General features: G+C 42.4%; 1 long non-coding RNA gene across 1 annotated transcript; it reads right to left on the bottom strand.

The window, feature by feature from the left end:
• Positions 1-1,896: 1,896 nt before the first annotated feature.
• LOC119844459 lies at positions 1,897-24,106 on the bottom strand. Its single transcript, XR_005289272.2, has 4 exons — positions 23,881-24,106; positions 15,417-15,489; positions 3,051-3,167; positions 1,897-1,970 (listed from the first exon to the last, which is right to left on the bottom strand). It is a non-coding gene; the product is annotated as an uncharacterized LOC119844459 (long non-coding RNA).
• Between the last annotated feature and the right edge of the window lie 1,423 nt (positions 24,107-25,529).

The raw sequence follows: 25,529 nt of genomic DNA, 5'->3' as shown, positions 1-25,529 counted from the left end.
GGGTGCCTCCTTTTCAGATTTCTGTGGCCTGGATTTTTAAGATATTTGAGCACCTGCAGCTCACTGTTGATGTCAACAGGCATTTGGATGGCTCTGTACCTTGGAAAACAGGAGGGAGGGGGATGAATTGTCTCAAAGTGGACACCCAGGGGTGTTCAAAACTGGCTGCCACTTTGGGAAGTTGGTCTCTAAGCTGTTTGTGGGAGGGACTGTGTCAGTTTCTGTGCAACATCTAGCACACTCGTGTGTTCACTATTCAAACATGGATTCTTGGCACCACTTGCAACAGCTTTGTGCTGACAAAGCAGGGCAAAGAAGTCATAATGTTGTCTTAAGGGACAGTCAAGGATTCTCCTAGTAGAGGGGGATCTTTGGGTGGCACAAGCCAGCATAGCTCGTTTCTATCCTATCCACTTAGCAAAACACTCTAGCTGGTGTTCAGATATTCTGAAGATGGGCACTAGTATAAAATCTTAACAAAAATAACTGCTGGCTCATTCTGGTTTTGTAACAGGTTTCCCAGAGGTTGCTGTAAATAAGGACTAGAAATATGGCACACTTTTTAAAAGTGAGGGTAATTGAGCACTAGAACAATTTACCAAGGGTCATGGTAGACTCTCCCTCACTGACCATTTTAAAATCATGACTGGATGTTTTTCTAAAAGACAAACTTCCCCATATTAATTCCTAGAGTGTATGACCTGTGTTATAGAGGAGGTTAGACTAAATAATCACAGTGATCCTTTTGGCATTGAAATCTATAAGTCTTATATTTGATACATGGAAAGTGTTTTAATTTAATGAATTACACACACACACACACACACACACACACACACACACCCACCCACCCCATGCCTCAGGTCAATTATTGCATCTTTCCTTTTAATGCACCGGCAGTTAGTTTGTTTATTAAAGCTTACTCTTTTTTCCCTTTAAGTTAATGCCTGTATTTCTACATGTGCTTGATCTCAAAGAACTAAAGATGTGTTTTAATACATTTAATTCAACAGCTTCTATTCTGTCCTTGTTTCATCTAGTTCTAGGCAGGGGGAAGAGAGAAAGGAAGTTAGTTAAGGAAAGACTCATCTCCAGGAGATCCAAGAAGAGGATCTGTCAAGACTTCATGCTTTCCACATCTTATATTTTATTGCAAGCCACTGGGGGCTGAAGCAAAGCCTTTAGTTTCAGAGCTCAGCCTTAAAGTTCCAGAATACTCAAAAGTGGATGGGAGCTAATGAACGAGTCTATAAGCTGGAGATTCACAGGAATAATAGGAGAATTAGGAAATGCAACATATTACGCACAACTGCACTTGATAGCATGGGAAAGGGAAGATAATAAAATGATGTGTGTGGATAATTAGCTAACACTGTTGTAATCTTCAATAGAAAAATAGATCCTTTAAAAAGAACTCCCACCTGATATCATCCTGCAGTATTTATCACTGCATGTTGTATTTAATGTTCCTTTATGTGTTCAGATACTTTATGTACACTTAAGATGCAACTGGTATTTAAAATATGTGAACGAATCATCCATTTTTCTTTAGCACTGTAAGAAGCTCTGAGGACAAAGGCAATTTAATCAGAAATATGGGATGATGAGAAGAGGCAGCAAGGGAGTGCCTCTTCATTGCTGCATAAAGAAATAATTACTCACAGAATGTCTATTAAATGAAACAATTAATTGCTAAACAGTGCAGCCATATATACCAATTTCTGTACCATGCTGGTATTACTGTACATTGTTAAGCAAGATGACAAGCTGAAATTCACTGACAGTGAGTAGGGGAGCAAGAATTTCAAACACCTTTTTTGCTTTGTTAGATCCCACACCAAACTGCTGCAAGTCAATACTTCACTTACATCAATGCTTTGGGGGTTTTCTTCTTCCCTTTTTAATTTCTGAAAGTGTTTATGTCAACAAGGCAATTTATACAGCACTGGGGAGTGGATCCTATTTCAGACCTGAAAAATAAAGAATTGTTAAGAAGTTATTAGTCAGGTGCAAAGTTCTTAGAAACTTAGTTTTTCTGCTGGAATGAAATACACATCATCACAAAAGACCAAATAGTTAAATAACCGACAGACAAACACTGTACTAAATACCATAGTGACAGGAGGAAAGAGGGACAAGCAAGAAGTGACAGATTAGATACATACAGTAACGGAGGCTTTTTGAAAACCTTTTGTTTCCATAAACTGGATATTCAGTTACATCAGGGTTGGCCTTAGGGAAAATGGTGCCCTGGGACAACTTGTGTTTTGTTGCCTCAAGCCCCTGGTGCCCCCCCCCCGTATCTATCTTCCCATCACTGCTGACCCCAGCTCCCTGCCTGGGCTTCCCACCAACCCTCTTGCTCCCTCCCCAGGCTTCCCACCCATTCCCTGGGCTCCCTTCACATCTTCCCAACCCCCGATGCTTCCCTGGACTCCCCACCCACCTCCCTACCTCCCCAGTTTCCCCACCCATTCCCCCTGCTGCCTCTCCAGCCCCCATCACCCCTAGACCCTGCTATCTCCCTGGGCTCCCTGTAGGGGAGAAAAAACAAAAAACAAAAACAAAAAAACAAAAAAAAAGAAAAACACCACAACTTTGGTGTGCCGTTTTGAAATGCCCAAACAACTAGGAATCCATTGTGGCTGCCCTTCTTCCCCCTCCTCAGGTGCAGTTTCCCACCCTTTCTGCTGAATAGTGGGAAACCAAGCAAATCATGTGACCTATGATCTGCCCTGTAACAGCAGGGCATGCACTGCTGAGGGAAGGGGCTGCCCTTCCAAGTGTCAGAGTCTGGAGGTGCTGCTACTGCAACCGTTGGGAAGCACAGCAGACACCTCAGCCCTCTAGATTGCCTCAGAGGAGTATGCTGAGCACTGTGAGCTTTCATCTGTTGCAGGAGGGTAATTCTCACTTGCATGCAGAGAGTGTCACCAGCTGCCACTCTTCCACTTAGGACAAACACACCCCCATGACATCGCAGGGGGAGTACAAGCTAAGTCATCATTGGGGAAGAGCTGTCATTGCCTTATCCGGAGGTCCCTCCTTACCTGTGGGTTCCTCCTACCTGGACAGAGTCCAGAGCTGTCCTGTTGTCATGAGGGTCCTTGGAGCTGCAAGATATGGTAGTGGTCTGTTGATCCTCCATTCTCTTACAGGGTCCCATCCTAGGGGAGGAAACGTCCCCTCAAATCACAGTCAGCACGCTGCCAGTCCTTTATTTACCTTATATCAGTTGTTGTGGAGGTCCTTATCTGTGTTCTTATTCATTTGGTTTACCTCGTTTAGAATTGTTGATAGTTTAAATAAATACCTTGATTGTTTACACCCACACATCCTAGTTGATTTTAATTTTTTTAAGGGGCTAACAACAACCCTGATGATAGATGCAGGTATTGGGACATTCTTCTAGATTGATGTGGGATGGGTGGAGATGTTTAAACCACTCACAGGCCCCACTGCATTGCCTCAAGCTCCCTTCTGCAGCCTCACACCCCAGGCCCACCCTACTCCTTGCTTCTTAACCACAGCACCCCCTAACAGTGACCAGGATGGTTGCCCATGTCACCCATCTGTAAGGCTGGTCCTGGAGGTCTGTGATACTTTAGAGTTTTCTGTTTCTCTCCCTTTCCTGGGAGCTCTGTGCATAATGTTTTTAAATCATTCTGGTTATGATGGTGAACCTTTATCAAAGATGTATTACTGTCCAAAAGAACAGAAATCCACAACTGAAGGGGAATGGGCTGTCAGTGTTGTGGAATAATGCAACCTCCTATTCATTTATAGTAAAAAATACATGGCATGAACTATGTAATACAAAACCAAAGACAGTTCTAACACTGCAAGCAAAGGCACTAGTTTATCCTGACAGTTTAATAGCTGACATAACAATGAAAGCCACCTGTAAGCAAGACAAAGGGTATAGGGAAGCAGATATCTGATGATTACCACATAATGATAGCTAACAAAGAGCAGGGAGTGATTCCAAATGCAGATCCTATAGTACTGAAAAAAAAAAAAAAAAAAAACAAACAGTCTCAGCTCAGGCTGATAAGGAGACATTGCAGAAAGTGGAAACCGCATGCTAAGGTGATTATCTCTAAGAATAAAATTGCTGAAACACAGTTATGTGTTAAGGATAGGAAGTGTTGCAAAACATCAGCAAGATTTTGAGTTTCTGTGTATTTACATTTCTGGGGATCTACTATCTAAAGAGGCAGCTGCATGGTCATTATACAAAGTAAAACTATTTCCCCATGTTTATTCCCCCTCCTCCACCCCTCACTGTTCCTCAGACGTTCTTGTCAACTGCTGGAAATGGCCCACCTTGATCATCACTACAAAAGGTCTCCCCCTCCCCCCCCCCCGCTCTCCTGCTAATAGCTCACCTTAAGCGATCACTCTCGTTACAGTGTTTATAGTAACACCCATCGTTTTGTTTCATGTTCTCTATGTATATAAGTCTCCCCACTGTATTTTCCACTGAATGCATCTGATGAAGTGAGCTGTAGCTCATGAAAGCTTATGCTCAAATAAATTTGTTAGTCTGAGGTGCCACAAGTACTCCTTTTAACACTAAAAATATAGTTTTCTATTTTTCAGCACGACCACATAACAAATATAGAGCTACCATCAATTTTGAGCTACGATTCACATTCATTCATTTTTGAGAGCCTGCATAGATCAAGAACTGTCTGAGTATGTTGATGTATGAAAAGTAACTTGTTTGTACTAAAAGGTACAAAAGTTGGCACTCTTAAAGTGACTTAGAAAACCTGAGAAGCCTGCAGTTGAAATGTATTCTCTCATGGAATGAATATTTCTCCTTTATTTTATACTGCTTTGTTATTTTAAAGGTTGCTTCTGAAGCCTAGGGATTTTTTTCTTTGCTTGTTTTCAGAAACATTTGTTCTGAAACCACCAACACCAAATGACGTGAAAATGAAAACAGGTACGAGTGGTTATATTTTGGGCCTGCAGCTTCAACAAATCTCTAATCATATGCTAAAGAGAATAAAATTAGATGATAGCACAGTAAATCTGATATACATAAAAGACTTATCCATATTGAATCACTTTGGAAGAAGACAGTAAGGACTTGACTACACATACAGTGCTGCAACAGCGCAACTGCAATTAATGAAGATACTACTTACATCGGCAGGAGAAGCTCTCCCGTCAGTGTAAGTACTCCATCTCCTTGAGAGGTGGTAGCTAAGTTGATAGGAGAAGCCCTCCAGTTGACATATTGCTGTCTATGCCAGCAGTTAGGGGTGTGAATTTTCCACACCCCTGAGCAACAGTTAAAACATAAGTCTGTAGTGTGGACCAAGCCTAAGTACACCCTTTGGAAGGAGATGAATTCCACATCTAAAGCAGACCGAGTGCTTTATGAAAAGGAGTATGTTCTCCCCAGTTGAAATACAACATCCAATTTTGAGATGAAATAAATATCAGTTTTCTTCTATAAGATATGAAAACCATAGCAATATTATATAGTTTTATTACTACTGAAATATTACATTTACTATATAAAGAGACTTTAGGGACATTGTTAAAGGTATTCAGGTGCCTTAATTGCAGAGAGGCACCTAGTGTAATTTTCAAACACACCTGGACCCGACTGCTGTTGAAGTCAATGGCATCCACTGCTTTTTAAAATCCCAGCAGACTTTCATCTGCATCTTTAGGCACCTGAGTACCTTTAAACAATCTGTCCTTAAGACAACTTGGGAAATGTGTTATATATGAAGCCCAATGTCATTGCATTCAGTTTTTTTCATCTTCTAGTTTATCTACTTTTCTTTGTATGCGCTTGCATGGTTGAAAAGAAATGCTGACCAAGTAACAGACAGACTAAATATGCTCAGTCTTTTTCCTCTGAAGAATATAGGGCAATAAAGATTATTAAGGATGACACTGAAAGTGCCCATAAAATGAATGAATTGATAGAAAGATTACAAATGAGTAAGAGGCATACGTCTTTACACATTAGTACAAATCAGACTAGGCCTACACAAAACAAGATTTTTTTTCCCTTCATCTCATTAGTCTGTTTTAGCTCTCAATTCCTTAAAGGAAAAGGAAATTATAGCACTCTACATTTTAGTAGAGGATTCTAGATTAAAATTTTCTTAATATCCACTTTTAATGTTAGCTAGAAGCAGAAAGAGTAGAGGCACTACAGTTGTCCATTTCATTTCTAATAGGGCTCATTTTCCCACCATGCAAAGAAATTACCAGAACGATTTGTTTCTTCATAAAGAATAATTTTATGCAATTAATTTAATCTGTTTCTGTTTGCAAATTGTCTGAGAAGAGCTATTTTCTTTAATGTGTTACTCAAATTATTCAGGGATTAATTTCAGATAATAATTCACACCCTGAACTTCATTAGTGAGTAGTTTATTGCCAGTAGTCGATATTAAAAAAAATTAGCTGTTTTGATTGAAGATGTATCACATGGTGTTCTTCTGCCTTGATTGCATTCATGTAAATCTGACAATAAATTTACCCATGTGCAGATGAAAAAAATCAGCATTTACTTTCCACTAATGTTTTGCAATATTCAGTTAATTCTCCATTCCTGCAAGTAAACTCATTTGCTAGCTTTGCAGAAAGTGGACACCAAAGTGCACCTGTGTAAACTGAGTGCAGGCCGACTATAAGGCAGTACCAAATCAGAATTCTTGCCACCAATGGTGACAGCGTTTTTAATACTCCTCCCACATACCTTTTATAACCTCCTTCTTGCACAAGAATAAGTTACCACATACAGAGCAAGCTAATGGAGAAGCATGCTCCTAGGGTCTACATTTGCAATCCACGAAAGAATTATCTAAAGCTGAGCACAGCTATGTTATTAGGACCTCAAGGGCAATGAAGGTAGCTCTGCAGTAATAGTAACTCCCCAGTAGCAACATATTCTATGAAATCACTTTTAGTTTACAGAAACAACTTCTGCATGTAGACAAAAGAGGCAGGAGTTAAAGTACTTCTCCCCACCCCGTTGCTGATCCAAAGGGATAAAGGAAGAAAGGTCATGCTGTGTCTTGATGGCATGATCTGGCTCCTGAAGAGACATGGAATATTTAGAAGGACATGCCATTATGGACTTAATAGATTCTGGATCAGGGAACCAGAACCTGAAATGTGGAATTTATTAACAGAAATACAGTGCGGTAGCTTCTATTATATATGGACATTTTACTCATCAGTAAGTCATGGCTGGATTAATACATATTGAAACAAACCTGACTTTTCAGATGGAACAAAGGTCTTAGTATCGATCTGTGGGCTTCACAAATTATAAAACCACAAAAAAATTAGGCTAAGTGAAGATTTTGATCATACAGAGGTTGTTTATGTAGCTAATGAAAGGATCACACCACACAACTGAATGTTCATACTACAGTGTATTTTCCTACCTGTCAACTGGCCACATTTCACACAACTTAGAGATTAGTATGATCACTGAGGTCTTGCAAGCTTTAAACACAGTGGTTGCTTTGTCTTCTCATAAAAAGAAGTTAAAAAGAAAAAAAGGAAGGAGGTTAATATGATCTTGCTTAAAAGATTACCACCATCTAGCAATCTGTAATAGGGCAGAGGTTTAGATTTCAAGGCTAACAGACAACGAGAGTGTTGCCAAATTCTTAGCAAAAGAGCAGTAAGGTTCTTTGTGTATCTCCAAATTAGGCAAGGGCCCGAACCAAAAGATCAAATTCTAGCATTCCTGGATTACTGGAATGTAGAGAAAAGATGTCATCCTGGCTTCAGATCCCGATTTTGCAGCTCAGCACATCTCTATTTATTAGAGAGGAGCTGCAAAAACAGTGTTTTGATCCCTTATTCCTCCTTTTTGATAGTGACCATCTTGCTTCCATCCCTATTTTGGTAGAAGATACTGGCAAGATCTCTGGAGAACCTAAATACTGATGTCATACCAAGCTGAAACCCGAGTTACAGTTTCTCCTCCACACAAAAGAGAGGCTGTCCCCCTCATGGGGGAGGAAGGGAGAACCGCAGTCCAGGTTACAAGACTCATTTGCCACCTCTCACTTTGCTAAAGGGCTGCAGTAGCGAAGCAAGTATCCGACCTTTCTAATTTAAAAAAAAAAAAAACGACAATTTCCTTTGATGAAGGAAGGGTCTGAAATTTGACAGGAGAGCACCTCACTTGTTTGCCTGTCAATTATGCATGCAGGTAGAGTCTTCTGGCAACTACACATCATGTATCCTTCAAAGTGATCTCTTAAATTAATAGCATCAAGGCCTTAATTAGTAACAACCCCTTTCTGCCTCCCCCAGAGGATTATAACAATTCAATTAGTCTCAGGTAAATCAGTGAGATATGTTCATCTTAACCCGGCACTTTTTATGCAGGCAAAGCTTCCAGAGAGATTAGATGAGTTTGACAAGTACAGGATTGGGCCCACTTGATTCAAGTCATAAATCAATCATAGTCTTCCCTAGGGCCGGCTACCATCACACAATGCCTTGTCTCTTGGGTCTGGTCTATACAAGAAATGAGCACCTATTTAACTAAATAGATTTAAAAATAAAATTCATTCATCTGGTCCAAACTCTTACTGTAGATACCCTTGAACCAGTTTAAATGCTTGCCTATATTGATTTTGTTTAAGTCAGTAACTTACTAATACAAGCAAAAAACTGATTGATTCTATATTAAGGGTCTGCACATATAACTAGATTGACTTTTAAATTTGATTAAAACAGGTGCACATTTCTAGTATAAAAAGAAAAATGAGTATTTGTGGCACCTGAGAGACTAACAAATTTGAGCATAAGCTTATTTTCTTTTTGCAGATACAGTCTAACATGCTGCTACTCTGAAACCTGTCATTTCTAGTACAGATAAGGCCAACGACTGACTGACTCCTCCAGACATTTAACAGGTTCCCTCTCAACAGCTGCATTATTTCACATACCATGACTTTCCAGGAATGTCAGTTATAGTGCAAGCTGCACTGCAGACACTTTTCAGTCCCTCTCAAGTGCACCCTTTTGGGGACAATGTTTCACTATTGTCATCCCTCTCTGCTGAGAACTACACCAGTGCTTAATTTGTAATTAATTAAAGAGGTGCCCAGACTCAAGAAAAATTTAAAAATCATAACTGATGCAGCAAGCCCAGAGGTGCTGGGGCTATGAACTGCCAAGCCAATAGGTGCTGGGGCTCAGCCTGGGCAAGAATTAAGCACTGAACTACATGGTCCTTCCATGCAGACTGGAAGTCTGAGCTGCAGTTCCTGATTCTCAACCATGCTAAGCCGACTGACCCAATTGTGTAAGCCCCTTTCTCCGAGAGCCTGTGACTAGCAACTGATAATGGTGATTCAAAAACCATTTCTTCACCCAATGGTACATACCATGCAGATACAACACTAATGGCCTATATGCATATTTCTCCTTACTTAAACCTTAATCTTTCCTTGCAAACTGTAGCAAATTCCATTCAGTTCAGATACATCCAGCTCTGGCTTAGGGGAAGCAGACTGACAAGAAGCAGCATGCTCTCCATGCGTCTGTCAGCACCACCTAACGCTCCCTGGGCTCACCCTACAAACTCACTCAGTGTCTCTTCTTTTCTGAGGCCCAGTGTCCTTTAGTGGTTTAATATCCCTTCTGTAGCACCCCTATACACCCAGTTGCCTCCTTTAGTGCTAATCCCTTTACAAGTTTCAGTGGGCAGGCCTGCGTTCATCTAGATCCCGCTTCCAGCTCAGCATGACATAAATTTACTTGATGGTGCCTCCCCCACACTTGCTCCTTCCTGGCAAGGTCACCAGGGCAGCTTGGAAGGAAAAACTAAGCACTGGGTAACCCCAGATAGTTGGAGACTCTGAAGGAGTCACATAACACAATATAATCACAGGAACTGTATTAAACAGGAAGTAAATGACATCATAGATTAAATCAATACTCTCAGGGTCATCAGTGCTCACCCCATGCTGGCAATACCCATGAATTTCCCCACATATCTGATAGAGTAGGAATAAAATTTAGTTCTGTTGGTATGCTTACTTCACAGGGGCTCTTGATGACCTATGACAATGATCTCTTCTGTAGCAGCAATAGGCTGGCAGTACAACTCAAAAAGACTGATGTGGGATAAGATGGCAAGTTCCTCCACAGGTTTAATAGACAATAGGTAACTAAAGCCCTTACCCCATGGCTTGGAGGGCAAAATTCAGGGAATCTGAGGTCTTCAAACAATTTCCCTGACTATCTGACCAAAATATGGTGCATTCCCAACTCCACGAAGGATCCTCAGGTTCAGAGCTGAATCAGGACTCCCCAGCAACTGTGGAGGGGCTGACATTCACTGTTGGCAGGTATCTTCTTCATGCAGAAGACAGGCTGCTTCTAAACCTGAGATTTCCCCTCACCATAAAGGGATGCAAGGATCTGTTAACATTTTATTCTACTTTGCATGAGTGTAAAGATTTATGCATGGTGCACAGCAGTGAAGATTCAAGCCCAGTTATTTTAGTTGGAGTTAGAACTCCAAACAGAGTGATAAAATACATTTCTCACCAGGTCCCATATAGAAGCCAGGATTATCTTACATCTGTGGTTGCATAGACTGAAGAGAGCCAAGTCAGGTACTAGTGAAGCAGCAGAGCATGAAAGTATGGGGACTCAATCCTCAGCTGTGCCAAGTTCATATTCAGCCCAGAGAGGAGAACAGTAAAGAAATATGGGTCTAAGACACCTGTCTACTCTCCTGGGCCATCCAGGGGCCAGAATTGTCTCCAGCATAATTTAGAGCAACTTTAGGGAGCACTGTGCAAACCAAGGAGTAGCAGTTTGCTTCTCCTCTTATATTGAGGCAGAGCTGAACCTGGTGATATAAAACCAGCTGTCTACCATCTCTTCTGTGCTATGGAGACATTGACCCCCATACAGGCTTTGCCACTGATTCCAGATTTAATTACCCATTTGTCACATTTTCAAAAAAAAAAAAAAAAAAACCACCTTCACTGTGACATTGCAGTCATTCCTATGCTGCCTTTTCTCTTGATACCCTTCATGCATAGGAGGAGCTCCACATAAACATCTGCAAAGCCACATTATCCACCTTCAAATACCTCCCAAAACTCTTCCACTGTGAGGCCTCCAAAAAGCTTAACATTTAGACAGCTGGTATGCCAAGACCACTTCCTATCATGCCAACTAGCATTTTCTCATTGGTAACCTGCAGTCTTATATCCACCTATTTAATCTTGTCTCATACATAGATTATAAACCCTTTGGAGCAGGAATGTATTTGTTATGAGTTTGTATAGCATTAAGCACAGCAGGATCTGGTATGGCCAGTGCAATACAAATAAATAAAAATACACCAGCTCTGTACTACCCAAAGATTTCCCTATGTAAATAGGAATACTCAGCTGCTCCTTTAGTACCAGAGTTAGGCCTGAGGAATGAACCTTTACAGTCTAAGAACAGCAGCAATTGTTCACACAGCTTTTTGCAGGAGAACTGTATGCCAAGTAAGAAGTCACTAAGTAACAGTTCTTGTATATCCACAGTAACATCACTCTGACCTTGACACACAAAATATTAACTACAGGATACTGGTAAATTCAAATTTGCCTGCATGGTTTCATCAAGGTTCCTCCCCAGAGACAGGCTCAGAGCTTCCATTTTGAATTATTGTACGGTAAGGCAAATGACCATATTTGTAGTTGCATTTCTGATCACTGCCCTTCCCAAACAGCCCCCCAAATAAAAGCTGACATATATACTGGAAGGTCACAAAGACAAACTCACCATGAGATTTCACACAGCAAAATATATTTGGTAAATCAAACAGTGAACTTAATCTAAACCTTACTAGTCATAGATAGCCCTGCCACAAAGCTGTTCAGATCCCTGAATTCATCACAATGATTACACTGATATGTTGCCATTGCCAAACTGGCCATCTCACTACAACTCAGACACTAATGTTGCATATTTATCTAACCTAACTGCTGATTTCCAGTGCTCTGATAAAGGTCAGGAAGAGTTTTCTAATATGATCCAAGAGAAATCTTTCAAAGAAATACACAAGCAGCCTTGTTTCTTAACTTTATCCATTTGCCTTGCCCCCAAATAATCCCAGTCTCTCCCTACCCCAGCCTCCTCAGAGATGGCTTCCCTCAGCATCCCTTAAAGCACTGAGCCTTATTCTCTTGCATCAGTTTTACACTCATGTCACTCTGTGGACTTCAGTGGAGTTGCTATTGATTTACACCAGCATAAATGAGATGACAAGCAGGCACAAGCCCTCTAACCAGTGACTCAGGTGTTTTTGGCTTGATGTCCTGTGCTGGAAGTCTTCCCTGGGCAACATCCCATGGGCAGTTTCTTTTCAGAGCAGGCCTTTGGAATCTAACCACAATCTCCCCTGCTTTTGAGACCCTCAAAATGTTAAATTTTTTTTTTGGTCGTCTTCAGTATGTTCATAGAAATCATCAGTATTTAATTCCTTGCAGATGTAAACTGATCCCTTGGGTACAAAGTGTGCCACTTTAGTTTTCCTTCATACAGTTGCCCAGGGCTGATAGTGAAATTTATGGCTGCAGTTCTCTCCATTTTTGGAGACAGCTTCTAAAACAGTTAACACCAATGAGAGATGCTGCTCCCTGGGTCCCACCATGAGTTCCCTAACCCAGCGGCCAATGAGCTGCTTGCAACTAAGTCAGCTCCTCTGCATTGGCTTCTGACCAGAAAGAGCTCTCAATAGTATAAGCAGTAGCACAGCCTAGTAGTACAAGCCTGTCTTTAGACTAGAGGAATCCCTTATTCCTAATCTCAAATTTGACATTGACCATGACCAAAATACTGAAATCACCACCTCAAATTTCCTCATAAAATATGATTAGCAGCTATCAGTTTAACTGTGGTGTTGTGACTTGTGACAGGTTGGGTCACAGAAACCCCCTTTGGGACTGCCACCTGATGTGTCTAGACTACCTCCGAGCCCGTTTTCCCTGCCAGCTTGGGACTTCAGTCCCTGCCTGGTTTGAGCCAGACACTCTTGCCTGCTGCAGACACAGATCCAAGTCTGAACCATGTCCCGCACAAGCTGCAGGCTTAACTGAAAACAGTTTAAGTGCTCCTGTCTCCAGCACTCAGATACCCAACTCCCAATGGGGTCCAACCCCCAAAATCAATCAGTTTTACCCCATATAAAGCTTATACAGGGTAAACTCAAATTGTTCACCCTCTATAACTGATTTTATTAAAGTATGTACAGCTGTGCATACCTCTTATCAATCAACCCAGATACAAAAGTAGGATTTAAGTGGTTCCAAGTAATGACAGAACAAAGTGAATTACCAAGCAAGGTGAAATAAAAATACACAAGTCTAAGCCTAATACAGTAAGAAAACTGAATAGAGGAAAATCTCACCCTCAGAGAGGTTTCAATAAGCCTCTATCACAGACTGGATGCCTTCCTAGTCTGGGCCCAATCCTTTCCCCGGGACAGGCCTTGTTCCAGCTCAGGTGGTAGCTAGGGGATTTTTCATGACTGCAGCCTCCTTTGTTCTGTTCTACCCCCTTATATATCTTTTGCACAAGACAGGAATCCTTTGTACCTTTTTGGGTTCCCACCCCTCCTTCTAAGTGGAAAAGCACCAGGTTAAAGATGGATTCCAGTTCAGATGACATGATCATATGTCACTGTAAGACTTCATTACCCACTTGCCAGCACACACGTATACAGGAAGACTTACAAGTAAACAGACCCATCTACAGTCAATTGTCCTGGTTAATGGGAGCCATCAAGATTCCAAGCCACCATTAATGGTCCATACTTTGCATAATTACAATAGGACCTCAGTTATATTTCATATTTCTAGTTTCAGATACAAGAATGATACATTCATACAAATAGGATGAATATGTGCCAAAAAACAACTTTTGCACAGATGTTACATGGCATATCTAGCATAAGACATATTCGAGTTATGTCATTTACATTCATAAGCATATCTGTATAAAGCATTATGCGGTGCAACATCACATAACTAAATATGGTAGATGATGGATCAAAATCTGCCCTGACACACTCCCAGCAACTTGAAAGACTTCAACAGGACTGCAAAAGGTGTACATCAGGGCAGAACTTAATTTCACATTTATAAAATATATATAAGGGCTAAGTATTATAATTAGAAAAGAAAATATCCAGACCTGATCTTGGAGAGAAGGTGAAAGATGATTAAAAAAAAGGGGAGGTGGTGTTTTTCAAAGAGCATAAAAATAAGAACATGGCATTCAAATGAGAAAATGAAATTTGGGAAAGAGAAATTGTTTTATAGAGGTCTACTCTGAATCACCAAGGTCAGCTCTAATAACTCCTCATGCCCATTCCTGAAAATACTTTTAAAGTTTGCTATTTTAACTAACCTAATATAGGTCAGCCCTATGCTAAATGCATCCAACAAAGACACCCCCTAAAACTCATAGGACTGATCTGACCCGACACACAGTAGCCCCCTAAACGCTAGGTAGTTTAGACTTTGTACAAATTCGGCCCATAATTATTCTCTTCTTTGCTTACTACCTGACCTGTGCCATGAGAATCTTTTACTCTTTATTCTGAGCAATCCTTTAAATACAGCTTACTTGGTAAGATACCTCTATTAGCAATTGCTTTAATAGCTTAACTGTGCTGAACTCTCAGATATACTGGGTTAATATTTGATGCTAATGCTCTATAAGGAAGAAATTTATCATTTTTAAATAGTCGCTATGAGGTTAATATAGAAATTGGAGTTGTCCTCCCAATATTAAATGATGAGGTTAACATTTTCCATAGCTCCTCTTGTTACCCACTTACTGAATGTGGGCTAATAGTTGTGACATGCCATAGATATCGTGTCCTACTTTCTATTCTATGTAGTAATTCGTTTCTTCCCCTAGTGACAAAGTTATCTTTGAAAGTTACTGATCTATACAGTACATTGCACACAAGTCAAAACAATTTTCAGTTTAGGTTGCAGGCTCCAGAGGACCCTGCTAGCATCTGCCAATTGCACACAATATACATGAAATATACATTGCAGCTATTGATATAGTGCACAGGGTTTTTATAGCTTATTAACTGCTTATAGAGTACTCCAAACGTGCATAGCGCTTAACATGTGAAGTGACTTGATCCGTGCCTTCTTGGAGGATATAATCTAATTTAGACAGGATAGCTTCTCCAGAACAAAGAAGAAGGTGTGGATATGCTGTTTGCAAAGAGATAAACAATGGAAAGCTTCAAAGACATGTTTAAGATCTATGCTTAAGATGTGGACATTGATAGCCAGCAGTGAGTGTAGCTATATCAGTGCAGACACCCAAGTGTAGAAAAAGGAAAGTCATGATTTACACCATTTGAGCTTACTCACCAGTGTAACTTGATGTTTACATGGGTGCTGCAACTCCAGTTGCTGGCCACCAACAGCTGAACTGGAGCTAGACCTAAATATAAACAAGGCCTAAATTACATAGGATACAAATCTTACGAGCTAGAAAACAATGACCACAAAGATGCCTTTTTGTTTCACTGTAAAGAATGGATTGGCATCAGGGAAATTTAACACAGTAAGAAAGGTGTTGCATTCCAAGAAGCAAATTTTGGGGGACTTTGGAAAACATAAAAAAATTTGTTAATGCCAAATATGTTAAGATTATCATCAAGGGCTTTATCAAGTACATTGGGGAAAAAGTAGGTTCAGGGAGGGGGAGGAAATGAATGATAATTCAAAACTGACAGATAATGAACACTGTTTGAACAATTGGTAAGAAAGGATGACTGTATAAAATAAATATGATAAAAGGTAAATAAGAGTATACCTGGAAAATGTTAGCACCCATATATAAATTGGTCTGGTTGATAGGATGGATTAAGAACATTATCCAATGCACCAAACCCTCTCAAATCCTGAGTCTATAGCAAAATAATAAACAGGCTTTTAAAAGTTAGTGTCTAAAGGAAAGTGACAATGGTAGCTATAATCCCATTTCTATCTTTATTATATGGTTATGCTGGAAGGTATTAACAGCTGCCATCAGTCACAGGCCTGGTTAAAACTGATGGGTGAATTGAACACTCTTCATTCAGGCTAAATGAAGATGCAGTTAAGTGTCCCTTTGTGTGGTGATGGCTTCTGTTGGTTCAGCTACCACCCAAAGCTTGGGCAGCATGGGCTTAACAGAAGCTAAGGTCTTGTGGTCTGAGGGATTTCCTTGGACCAGGGTTGTCCCTGCCCACGTGGAAAGTATGCACCTGTGCAGCTGCATGCTGCTCCAGCCCCTGTTCCACCTCTTCCCCATGGCCCCTGCCCCACCCCAGCCAGCCCTTCCCCTGATCAGGCTCCCTACACTCACCAGTAGTGGTAAGTAGAGCAACCCTGACCCAGCCTGCTCCACTCCCCTGGCTCTCAGTCACACCACTGGCCTGGGGCTGCATAGGGCACCAAGATGGCTAGGAACGGCCCTGCCTTGGAAACAGATTGCAAATGCAGGGCTGGGGAATTGGTTACAGCTGTGTCTGAAGCAGAAAGGAAACAAAGCCAAGAGAGAGTGAGCAGATAGAGAGAAGCAGTATAGAACATGGCTCCGATAGGGAGTAGAGACAGAGCTCCTGGTGGCAAAGGACCCACTGGAAAGAAACTGCCTGCAGTTGTTTGTTCCTACTGAGTTCTGGGAACAGGACTTTGTGTACATTTTTTGTTAAATGAACAGGATTGCACCAAAGAAATACCTGGCTCCTAATCAATTTCTCCTCCTACTGGGAATAACCTGACAAGGCCCTGAATATTAACTAACTCCTCAGGCTAAACAATATTAATGTTATTAAGCTGGTCCTTGAGACACGTGTGGGCATTAAATCAAAGAAACAGAATGATGTGGGCCCTGATACTGAACATAATAGGCCTCCCAGGCACACAAGGCCCCCTGTAAACCCTCTCTCCCAACTACAGAATCTGAAGGAAAACAAACTTCCCTGGGGCTTGGGCCAGCCCTTGAGGGGAATAAAGTGCTCCATCAGCCGCCACAGCTATTCTGCTGTATTCAGAACCATGCCCATCACCACAGTATGAATGCTCTCTAGCTATGCCTCAAACAATAAGGGGTGTGGGGAGGAGTTGTGTATGTATTCCTTGTCAGAGAAGGCAAGATCAAAGTGCTTTTTGCTCTTGGAACAGAAAGTTGTGAGATTAAAGGTGGCTTGTCATTCCTTTGAGAGGCAAATAGCATGGACTGAGACCAGCCTCCAAGAAAGCTTTTTCTCCTGCACAGTCTTTACTCTTTTGATGATAGCCAGATTCGTTGTGCCAGAGCTGACATCAACTCAGAAAAATGTAGTGATTTTTGTAGTCTCCTAGGCCAAGATCTTTAAGAGCCCTGAAGATGAGAACTGAGATCTTGAATTTGACATAGTCAGTGAGGACCAGGTATAATGAAGGAAAAACAGGTTCAATGTGCTCCCAGTAACTTGTATTCCTGAGGATTCCAGCAGAAGCTCTCCCTTTGTCTTTTCCACCGCTGGACAAATATATCACTGGGACTTGACATTTTACAGTTTTGCTCCTGGGTTATCTGTGTGTGTGTGTGTGTGTGTGTGTGTGTTTGTTTTGAGGGAGGGGAGACTGGTATAAGATAGCAGAAGGATCAAGAGGCAGCATGCATCTGACATTTAGTATGGTTTCTCTTTTTGCCAATTAAAAAAGTTTTATATTCTTCCCACTACTGAGCTACATTTTCCCTCTTGCTAGCCTCTATTACGTTAGCAAAAATCCAGTAAACTGAATTGTTAAAAGTTGCCTCCTGAAATTTCATTCCAATGTGAAGTGTGCCGAGGACTGCTGCTTTTCTAAGGTCTGGTCTACGCTCCAAAGTTAGGCTGGCATAAGATACCTTGCATCAATCTAGTTGTGCATGTGTCTATATTAAAATTTGTCTCCCACTGACATAAGCACCCCCTTACAGCGACATAGTGACTACCTCCCTGAGAGAAAAGGAGTACTTGTGGCACCTTAGAGACTAAAATTTATTTGAGCATAAGCTTTCGTGAGCTACAGCTCACTTCCTCCCTGAGCAACATTGAGCCACGGTTGATGTACTGAGGACGATACAGTGCAGATGTAGACACCATGTTATGCATGTCAATCCTAATGCTCCTCCAGCTGCTGTCCCACAATGCCAGACACCGACTGCTCTACTCACGATTGTGCATTCTACTGGCCAGGTGTCATGCAGACCAGAAGACCCTTCCAATCCCTTTTAAAGCCCTGCAAGTTTTTGAAATGCCTTTTCTTGATTGTCCAACTTGGCAAGCACACCTAGAAGTTCTCTCGTGTATAACTGCCCAGCTGACCATGCCAGCCACATGCTCCAGCTAAGAGTAGACAAAAAGATATTAGATCTCCTGGGCCCATGGGGAACAAGAGGCTCTGCAAGCCTTAGAAAAGTGGACATCTCTGAGCAGTTTGCACACAGAGGATGCAGGAGAAGGGGTACTACTACAGGGACCAGCAACATTGCCACATGAAAGCAAAGAAACTGAAGCAGGCTACCAGAGGGCCAGGGAAGCAAACAGTCGATCCAGTACCAACCCTTAGGCTGGCTGCTTTTACAAAGCGCTGCGTGCCTACTTGGCAGACAACCCATCACCATACGACAGATCACATTATCTGTCTCCAAGGAGCGTGAGTCACAGTCCCCTGTGGTCAAGGAGCAGAAGAAAGAGCCGGAGGATGGGGGACATGCAACCCAGAGGGTGTGGATCCAGCTAAGCCAGGACCTATTTGAGACTCGACTGCAGTCCATTCAGTCCCAGCAGTCAATCACAGGCAAGTCTGATGCAGGGGAAAGAACCTCAGGTAACTGTGCAAATGTATTTCCCATTACAGTGATGTACAGTTGGCACCCCCCACTTAACAGCTATTGACTTTTCATTAATTTACTCATACCAGAAGAGTTAGCAGTACAAAGAGATGCAGTTGTTTGCTTTTCATCCCCCTGTACTGTTGGCAGTGGGGTGCAAAAAATTTACACCGGGATCTTCCCGAGAGCTCTCAATGATGCTTTGATGGAGTTTCTTGGCATCCTCTCTCAAAAGGATCGAGAGATAGCAGCCTTATTTCTTCCTCCTACATCAGTCAGCGATAACTTCAGCAGGCACCATTGCGGTATGCAGGCTAGCACAATACAGGCCTGGGTGGCTTTGGGATGACAGCAGCAGCTGTGTTCTGTGCTTTGTCACCCTCAGGAGTGACAGATCAGCCAAAATCACCTCAGCCTGTGGAAAATGGGGCCAGTATTCAGTGTCATTGCCCTGTATTCATAGAGTCATGCACCTGAGAAATTCTCCTCATTTCCCTCACCCCAGCAGACTGCTCACTCTGGCTGGTGCTGTGCACAGCCCTGTGCACGCGCACTCCAGAGCAGAAGTGTTAGGAATCATGTCATGGTTAAAGCTTTAGGGGAGCAAGGGAAGGGAATCCTGAATTTTAAGTTTCACTTTTTGTTGTGGCTATACTGACAGTGGTACCTCTGTGTTTATTCTCCAGCTGTTGCCTTTGCAGCCCCTCCACACCCACGGAAGGTCTGAGCCAGATACCGAGGAGAAAGGAGGACTGGGGATGACATGCTCAGCAAGATCATGCAAACTAGTGCTGCATCAGACCAGGAGCAGAGGGCCTCAAGGGTGAATACTGAAGACTGTATGGCAAAGAACGAGCAGACACAAGAAAGGTACAGGAAAAGGAGTGGTAGATGCACTGGGACATAATGTGACTTCTCCAGGAGTAAACAATGATATTGCAGACTCCTGTGGAACTACAGGTTCAAAAATCCTGGACTTGCCTCCCTTTGTAGTTGTGATGGGATCCCCAGGATTCAGCCTGTAACCGAGTACTGCTTTGCCCCCTTATCTGTCTCTCACAATGCTTTGCCAGTGACATGTAGCAAACCCCTCTAGGTGGTTATCACTTAGCTGGATGTGGGGCTCCACATGCTGTTGTGTTTAGTGTGAATGCTCCCTGAGCTACTCACAAATCACAGAGAAAGGCACTAACAAATGTCCCAAGCCCCCAGCCTTGCACCCCAGAACTGTACAATTTTGCACTAGTCCTGGTCAGAAGCCTGACAAGTTCATCACCCAGTCCACCATCTCTCGATGGGAGAGGCACACACTAGCCTTTGTAAGTGGAGCTGAGTTTTTCAAATCACTTCAACCAAAATGCACACTTTTAGGTAAAAGATAAAATCTTTCTGTAATCTGTTTTAAGAGATAAGTGGTAGGCACAAGAGGTCAGAGACAGTTACCAAGTATGTAGTCTAAATTTTAGATATTAGACACGGCAGTATTTGGATCAAGCAGTTTCTCACCCCACTGGATGTTGCAGGTAGGTTAGTTCTTAATATAGGCTTCCCTTTTAAGCCTGGAACCAGTCTCCTCAGTTCAAAGTCTTTGTCTTCCCAGCATTCTTGTTGCTTCCAGTTTAGGTGGTGGAAAAGAAAGGTAGAAGCATGCCACTGTTCCTTATTTTATATTCTCAGTCCAGGTGCCAGGAAAAACACTAAGCCAGACCTGTCCTGGTGGGCTTTGCTGGGTCAGAGTTGAGCAATCCCTCATTGTGTGATGCTTGCGCAGCACTTACAGCATTGTAAATCCCTTGTTTACAACCACCCTGCTGATTAATGGTCATTTAACAACCTCCTGGAAGTGGATCCCCTCCTTTGGGGTCACTGGAGAACTGGCAGTGGACAACTCTCAAACTTACTGAAATATGTTGTAACAACCAGATGGCAAACTCATAACTTAATACACACTAACGATAAACCTACATGGACAGAACAAGGGATTTCAGCAGATCATGACCTTTCATACATCTTATATTTCATACAAAGAATGCTATGCATCATTATATGACAGGGTTAATACGGGAGTTCCAGGGTGCTGCTTTGAAGTAGAGTGCCACAGTAGTCCATGGAGAACTCTATTATAGCACCTCCGTAACATTCTATGTGGCATCAGGGGCTGCATCCCTATCTATATCACTACACCCCAGGGGGGCATTAAGGACAACCACAGATTCATATGTATTGGCCTGTGAAAGCCCAGATAGTTTTATTTGTAACTAACATTGACATGAATGTTTTCCCTTTGTTAAGTTGCATTCCATTAATTTCTTAAATTAATGTTTTGCTTTTAAGTTGCATAAAAGTTTCTTTGCAGTGTGTTTGTTACTCAATTGAATTATCTTTGTTTGTTCACAACATATGCTGCAGAGTACATAGCAGTTTTGAAAGCAACCAATTATACAAGAAGAAAAGGAGTACTTGTGGCACTTTAGAGACTAAAATTTGAGCATAAGCTTTTGTGAGTTACAGCTCACTTCATCAGATGCATTTAGTGAAAAATACAGTGGGGAGGTCTATATACACAGAACATGAAACGATGGTGTTAACATACACACTAACACATAACCCATCATCAACCTCAGCCTGCACGAGATCCACAAGTACTCCTTTTCTTTTTGCAAATACAGACTAATACAGCTGCTACTCTGAAAATTATATAGTGTGACAACTCAGAGGATCAGTGACAGTGTAATAAACATAAGTGTACAGAAAGCACCACAACATTAATAGGTGCATTGACAGTGTTATCTTCATAGATGCATACCAAGCACCATACAATTCCTAACAAGCCCCAAAACAGCATGGTTAGGTAAGCACAGGTCACCATACTGCATTCCTATGGCTCACTGTTAAAGAGTCTTTCAAAGCCTCCCCAAGACCAATAGCTCCACACTGAGTTCTTCTAACAGCCCTAGTTTCTGGCTGTTCAAACTCAGCAGACAGCTGCTCCACCTCCACAGCAACTCCTCTCCTTGCCCCCCTCCCCCCATTCCTTGACAAATATTATGCAGGGCACAACAGGCAGCTATAACCATTGGGATTCTCCCCCCCCCCCCACACACACACTGAGATCAAATTTCATGAGTAAAGAACATCTACCAAAAGTACATTCAACTGTCATTTTGCACCTGCTGAGCCACTAGCTGAATCTTTCCTTGGTGCTGTTGAGGTGGCTGGTGTACAGCTTCATGAGCTAGGAGAGCAAGGGGTAGGTTGGGTCCCCCAGGATCACTACTGGCCTTTTAACATTGTTTCCTGACTGGCAGATTGCCAATGGCAAAGTCCCTGCTTGTAGCTTTCTGAATAGTCCTGTTCTCTTAAAGAAGAGAGATGCACCTTCCATGACCAGCCAACACTGATGTTGGTGAACCATCCCTGGCAATCCACCAATGCTTGCATAATCATAAAAAACAGCTGCCCTTTCATTTGATAGGCTCTGTGGCAAAGGTGGTCTTGTGCCAAAATAGGAACACTTATGCCTTCTGTTGCTCCACTGCAGTTTGGGAACCCCACAGCTAAAAATCCATCCGCTATGTCCTGTACATAGCTGAGAGTCACAGTCCTGTGTAGCAGGAAACAATTAACAATCCTGCATACTTGCAGAACAGGCCCCACAGTGGATTTTCCAACTCCAAAATGATTTCCCACTGACCAGTAGCAATCCGACATTGCAAGTTTCCACAGTGTTATCACCAATTGCTTATCCACGGCCAGCGCAGTTCTCATTCTGACATTCCTGGCGGAGGGCTGGGACAAGCTCAGCACACAGATCCAGCAACGTGGCCTTGTGCATCCAAAAGGTCTGCAGCCACTACTTATTATCCCAAGCCTGCATTATAATGAGATCCCACCAGTCAGTACTCATTTTTTGGGCACAGAAGCAGTGCTTCACCATTTGAAGTTACTTTGTAAATGCCACCAACAATCTTGAATTGATTCTCTGTGTCCCACAGCAATCTATCCTCTAGCAAATTGTCATGTTCCTTGCGGCTCTTCTTGCAGCTTTGCAAAAAATGCAGGATTGCGAGTCCTATGCTTGCAATGCTTATGACAATAGCGCAGACCTGTGCAGGCACCAAGCGTCTGTCAGAGATGAAGAACAGTGAAGAGGAATATATGGATTCATGGGATTTTTTTTAAAGTAGCAAAAATTATTGGATACAGAGGACCTTATGGGATGGAGACAGTTGCATGCTAGGATATTAACCCCTTCCTCCCAGTCACCCATACATGACTGGTTTTTGCCCCACCATCATTGCCAAAACTTTCTAAAGAGTGCACTGGACAGTGGCAGGTTGCACATTGGGATATCTACCCATTGTGCACTTCACTGTGCATCCACACAAGGACTCCCAATCAGAGGCCAATTAAGGTTTATTGGGGCCCTCGGCCCAAACAACATTTAACTCACTCCACATCCTGCCACAGGTACCCACCCCCGCCAGAGAACCCCACACTCTGTACCTCTTCTTCCCTCATAGCCCTGCCTCCTGGCCTGACCAGAAGCTGAGTGGTGGTAAGAGCTGCCCAGGGAGCCTGGACTACTCAGTGGAGCCCTGGATCCTCCACCTGCCCTGGGCAGCATATCCCAAGGGGCAGGGACACAGGCAGGTGGAGGGTCTAGGGCTCTCCAGAGTTACCTGAAGGGCTGAAAGTTGTTTGTAGTAGGGTGTGACAGAGCTCAAACCTCACCACCATGGCACCTCCTGCTGGCGGTTCTGGAATTAGCTCACATCCTTCTGCAAGGTGCCCTCCTCCAGTGGTGTCTCACTCACCATTACTCCCACTTTATGGTCTCCACTACTCTGGGAAACATCACACCCCCACCCCCCCTTTGTCCTCTTCTGGGTACAGCCCTCTAGCTGTGCCCTGCTCCGCTCTCTCCCTGGCTTTTGGGGGGGGGGAGAAGAACCAGCAGTCTATAATCCAGCCACTCACCTCAATGGCCTGCTGCAGTCACTAGTCCCTCACTCCAGGTGCAAGCAGCAGTCTGCATTAGCCACTTCCCTCAGGGCAAGTGCAGGCAGCCCTAGCACTTTATTTGCTTTTCCCCCAGGGCCTCAATCTAGCAACAGCCAGCCAGCCAGAAGCACCTACTGCTCTAGCCATGATACTCCTAGGCAGCCAATCCTTCTCCCTCACAGACCACAGAGAGACTGGCCTCTGCTCTGTTGAGCAGCCCTTTATATATGGCCCCTGCTGGCTCTGATTGGTTGCTGCAACAAGCCACCTCCCGATTGGCTGACTTAGTGAGCCCTCCTCTGGTTGGAGGGTTCTGCACAGGCTCTCTCTGGCCTGCTTTAACCCTTCCTCTTCCTGGTGTGGGGCAACTGCTCCACTACATGGGGGCTGATTGAACCTAAAGACTACCTACTCTCTAAGAGCCTATTTAGCCAACTTCCATATGTATCATCCAAAACTAGGGTAGTAGCTTATCTAGCTGCTTTTGAAAGCCTTCTATTGTTGCTGCCTCGGTGTATGGCTACACAGAATTTTTTAACTCAAGTTAATTGCCAGTTAATTCAAATTAGTTAATATGTTTGTATGTGCTAGTCTGGATTACACAAACCTTTGTTCCTGGACACAAATGTTTAGGTAAACCACAAATGTTTGTGTCCTGGATTCCCAAACATGTTACCTTACTTCAGTTAATTGGGAATTGATTAATATGACTTAAAAACTTCTAGTATAGACAATGCCTTAGAGTGCATCTTCACTTGAAAAGAAAAGTGTGTTCATAATTTGTGTTAGCTGGTAACTAACATGAGGTAAAATCCTAGACAAGGCAGTTGGTAGTTTTAACATGAGTTAGCAGATGAAGGTAAAGATTATGGGGAAGCCTAGGGTGTATCTCAACCTGCTCATGCATCTGACAACCACAAATCTTTTCTCCTAGTGAAGATGAGGTCTCATTGGCCTGTCATAGCAAGTCTGGTCTTTTCTGAAATGGAGCAAACAAACAACCAAAACATATTTAAAGTTGGGTATTAGGAAAAGTACTTTGATTTCAGGGCACTTCCCCTAAGTTTATTACCAGTAACCATCTTCAATACCTGAAGAATTACATAGACAATCACAGCCTCATCTTTGTAATCTTTTCTCTGCAATATGCATTTTAAATTCCTTTATTCTCCCTTCCTTAATCATATCCTCTAATAGTTAATCATCATTGTCACCTTCCTTTGAATTCCATCCAGTTTATCAGTATCCTCATAATGGGAGCCCAAGTCTGTATACAGTACTCCCAAGTGTAATTTAAACAAAGTTGTATTAAGTAGAATTACCTTTCTTGTCCATATATATAATAGCCTATTTTGAGGTCCCAGTTAAACCCTTGCTTTTTGCAAGCACATTGTGAGCTCCTGTCTAATTTGCTGTCCATCATCTGCAAGTCCTTGTCTGTATAACTGAATTTTTAATCTGGGCCTTAAATAAAAAGAACTGTAATGAATTAGACCTTTCCCAGGATTTTTAAATTAAGACAATATACCTCTTTCCCCTCCATCTTCTCCACTATCTCCAGCTGGATTCACAAAGGGATATAGGTGCCTAGAAAGTCACTGGAACAACAATGGGATCCACAAAGC

The sequence above is a fragment of the Dermochelys coriacea genome, chromosome 1, assembly GCF_009764565.3.
Source record: "Dermochelys coriacea isolate rDerCor1 chromosome 1, rDerCor1.pri.v4, whole genome shotgun sequence".
In the NCBI taxonomy this organism is placed as follows: Eukaryota; Metazoa; Chordata; order Testudines; family Dermochelyidae; genus Dermochelys; species Dermochelys coriacea.
This window is presented reverse-complemented; position numbering and strand designations above follow the sequence as displayed.